The sequence below is a fragment of the Arachis stenosperma genome, chromosome 10 (assembly GCF_014773155.1).
Source record: "Arachis stenosperma cultivar V10309 chromosome 10, arast.V10309.gnm1.PFL2, whole genome shotgun sequence".
Classification (NCBI taxonomy): Eukaryota; Viridiplantae; Streptophyta; class Magnoliopsida; order Fabales; family Fabaceae; genus Arachis; species Arachis stenosperma.
The window spans coordinates 22,382,762-22,387,057 of NC_080386.1; the positions used below are offsets into that span (position 1 = coordinate 22,382,762).

General features: G+C 41.5%; 1 non-coding gene across 1 annotated transcript; it reads right to left on the minus strand.

Moving 5' to 3' along the window:
- Positions 1 to 237: 237 nt before the first annotated feature.
- Positions 238 to 345, minus strand: LOC130959217 (small nucleolar RNA R71). Its single transcript, XR_009078312.1, has one exon. It is a non-coding gene; the product is annotated as a small nucleolar RNA R71 (small nucleolar RNA).
- Positions 346 to 4,296: the final 3,951 nt, after the last annotated feature.

Genomic DNA, 4,296 nt, shown 5'->3' on the forward strand with positions numbered 1-4,296 from the left:
TTCCATGGACTTCCATTGGAAGATCCTCATCAGTTTTTAGCTGAATTCTTGCAAATATGTGACACTGTCAAGACTAATGGGGTTGACCCTGAGGTCTACAGACTTATGCTATTCCCTTTTGCTGTAAGAGACAGAGCTAGGATATGGTTGGACTCACAACCTAAAGAAAGCCTGAACTCTTGGGAAAAGCTAGTCAATGCCTTCTTGGCAAAGTTCTTTCCACCTCAAAAATTGAGTAAGCTTAGAGTGGAAGTCCAAACCTTCAGACAGAAGGAAGGTGAATCCCTCTATGAAGCTTGGGAAAGATACAAACAATTGATCAGAAAGTGTCCCTCTATGAAGCTTGTGCCAGTTTGGGCGTTTAACTCCCATTCTTGTGCCAGTTCCGGCGTTTAACGCCGGGCAATTTTGAGCTGATTTAGAATGCCGGTTTGGGCCATCAAATCTCGAACAAAGTATGAACTATTATACATTGCTGGAAAGCCCAGGATGTCTACTTTCCAACGCAATTAAGAGCGCGCCAAATGAGCTTCTGTAGCTTCAGAAAATCCACTCCGAGTGCAGGGAGGTCAGAATCCAACAGCATCTGCAGTCCTTTTCAGCCTCTGAATCAGATTTTTGCTCAGGTCCCTCAATTTCAGCCAGAAAATATCTGAAATCACGGAAAAACACACAAACTCATAGTAAAGTCCAGAAAAGTGAATTTTAACTAAAAACTAATAAAAATATAATAAAAACTAACTAAAACATACTAAAAACATACTAAAAACAATGCCAAAAAGCGTATAAATTATCCGCTCATCACAACACCAAACTTAAATTGTTGCTTGTCCCCAAGCAACTGAAAATCAAATAAGATAAAAAGAAGAGAATATGCAATGAATTCCAAAAACATCTATGAAGATCAGTATTAATTAGATGAGCGGGGCTTTTAGCTTTTTGCCTCTGAAAAGTTTTGGCATATCACTCTATCCTTTGAAATTCAGAATGATTGGCTTCTATAGGAACTCAAAATCTAGATAATGTTATTGATTCTCCTAGTTAAGTTTGATAATTCTTGAACACAGCTACTTTATGAGTCTTGGCCGTGGCCCAAAGCACTCTGTCTTCCAGTATTAACACCGGATACATACATGCCACAAACACATAACTGGGTGAACCTTTTCAGATTGTGACTCAGCTTTGCTAGAGTCCCCAATTAGAGGTGTCCAGGGTTCTTAAGCACACTCTTTTTGCCTTGGATCACGACTTCATTTTTTTCTTTTTTTTCTTTTTCTTTTTCCCTTTTTTTTCATTTTTTTTGTATTCACTTCTTTTTCTTGCTTCAAGAATCATTTTTATGATTTTTCAGATCCTCAGTAACATGTCTCCTTTTTTCATCATTCTTTCAAGAGCCAACATTCATGAACAACAAATTCAAAAGACATATGCACTGTTCAAGCATACATTCAGAAGTCAAAGTATTGCCACCACATCAAAATAATTAATCTGTTATAAAATTCAAAATTCATGCAATTCTTCTCTTTTTCAATTAAGAACATTTTTCATTTAAGAAAGGTGTTGGATTCATAGGACATTCATAATTTTAAGGCATAGACACTAAAACACTAATGATCATAAGACACAAACATAGATAAACATAAAGCATAATTTTCGAAAAAACAGAAAAATAAAGAACAAGGAGATTAAAGAACGGCTCCACCTTAGTGATGGCGGCTTGTTCTTCCTCTTGAAGATCTTATGGAGTGCTTGAGCTCCTCAATGTCTCTTCCTTGCCTTTGTTGCTCCTCTCTCATGATTCTTTGATCTTCTCTAATTTCATGGAGGAGGATGGAATGTTCTTGGTGCTCCACCCTTACTTGTCCCATGTTGGAACTCACTTCTCCTAGGGAGGTGTTGATTTGCTCCCAATAGTTTTGTGGAGGAAAGTGCATCCCTTGAGGTATATCAGGGATTTCATGATGAGTGGGATCTCTTGTTTGCTCCATCCTTTTCTTAGTAATGGGCTTGTCCTCATCAATGAAGATGTCTCCCTTTATGTCAATTCCAACTGAATAACAGAGGTGACAAATGAGATGAGGAAAGGCTAACCTTGCCAAGGTAGAGGACTTGTCCGCCACCTTATAAAGTTCTTGGGCTATAACCTCATGAACTTCTACTTCCTCTCCAATCATGATGCTATGAATCATGATGGCTTGGTCTATAGTAACTTCGGACCGGTTGCTAGTGGGAATGATTGAGCGTTGGATAAACTCCAACCATCCCCTAGCCATGGGCTTGAGTTCATGCCTTCTCAGTTGAACCGACTTCCCTCTTGAATCTCTCTTCCATTGAGCGCCCTCTTCACAAATGTCTATGAGGACTTGGTCCAACCTTTGATCAAAGTTGACCCTTCTAGTGTAAGGGTGTTCATCTCCTTGCATCATGGGCAAGTTGAATGCCAACCTTACATTTTCTGGACTAAAATCTAATCATTTCCCCCGAACCATTGTAAGCCAATTCTTTGGGTCCGGATTCACACTTTGATCATGGTTCTTGGTGATCCATGCATTGGCATAGAACTCTTGAACCATTAAGATTCTGACTTGTTGAATGGGGTTGGTAAGAACTTCCCAACCTCTTCTTTGGATCTCATGTCGGATCTCCGGATATTCACTCTTTTTGAGTTTGAAAGGGACCTCGGGGATCACCTTCTTCATGGCCACAACTTCATAGAAGTGGTCTTGATGCACCCTTGAGATGAATCTCTCCATCTTCCATGGCTCGGAGGTGGAAGCTTTTGCCTTCCCTTTCCTCTTTCTAAAGGTTTCTCCGGCCTTAGGTGCCATAAATAGTTATGGAAAAAGCAATGCTTTTACCACACCAAACTTAGAAGGTTTGCTCGTCCTCGAGCAAAAGAAGAAAGAAGAGAGTAGAAGAAGAAGAAATAGAGGAGATGGAGGGCGGGCTTTGTGTTTCGGCCAAGGGGGAGAAGTAGTGTTTAGGTTGTGTGAAAATGAGGGAGTGAAGATGGGTTTATATAGGGGTGGAGAGGGGGTGTATGGTTTGGCCATTATGGGTGGGTTTGGGAGGGAAAGTGGTTTGAATTTGAATGGTAAGGTAAGTGGGGTTTTATGAAGGATGGATGTAAGTGGTGAAGAGAATGGTAGGATTTGAGAGGTTAGGGGTTTTTGGGGAAGAGGTGTTGAGGTGATTGGTGAATGGGTGAAGAAGAGAGAGAGTGGTGGGGTAGGTGGGGATCCTGTGGGGTCCACAGATCCTGAGGTGTCAAGGATAATTCATCCCTGCACCAAGTGGCGAGCAAAATTGCTCGTTTTGCCAATCCTGGCGTTAAACGCCGGTCTGGTGCCCATTTCTGGCGTTTAACGCCAGCTTGATGCCCATTCCTGGCATTAAACGCCGGTCTGGTGCCCCTTTCTGGCGTTAAACGCCCAGAATGGTGCCAGACTGGGCGTTAAACGCCCATTTGCTGCCCTTACTGGCGTTTAAACGCCAGCAAGATTTTCCTCCAGGGTCTGTTTTTCATTCTATTTTCGCTTTTTCAATTGATTTTGTGACTTCCCATGATCATCAACCTATAAAAAACATAAAATAACAAATAAAAATAGATAAATATAGCATTGGGTTGCCTCCCAACAAGCGCTTCTTTAATGTCAGTAGCTTGACATTGGGCTCTCATGGAGCCTCACAGATATTCAGAGCAATGTTGGAACCTCCCAACACCAAACTTAGAGCTTGAATGTGGGGGTTCAACACCAAACATAGAAGTTGGTTGTCGCCTCCCAACACAAAATTAGAGTTTGACTGTGGGGGCTCTGTTTGACTATGTTTTGAGAGAAGCTCTTCATGCTTCCTCTCCATGGTAACAGAGGGATATCACTTGAATGATCAATTCTCCTCTGTCCACATCAATCACATCCTTTGCTGTAGCTAGGAAGGGTCTGCCAAGGATGATGGATTCATCCATGCACTTCCCAGTCTCTAGGACTATGAAATCAGCAGGGATGTAATGGTCTTCAACCTTCACCAGAACATCCTCTACAAGTCTATAAGCTTGTTTTCTTGAATTGTCTGCCATCTCTAGTGAGATTCTTGCAGCTTGTACCTCAAAGATCCCTAGCTTCTCCATTACAGAGAGAGGCATGAGGTTTATACTTGACCCTAAGTCACACAGAGCCTTCTTAAAGGTCATGGTGCCTATGGTATAAGGTATTAAAAACTTCCCAAGATACTGTCTCTTTTGAAGTAATCTCTGCCTAGTCAAGTCATCCAGTTCTTTAGTGAGCAAAGGGGGTT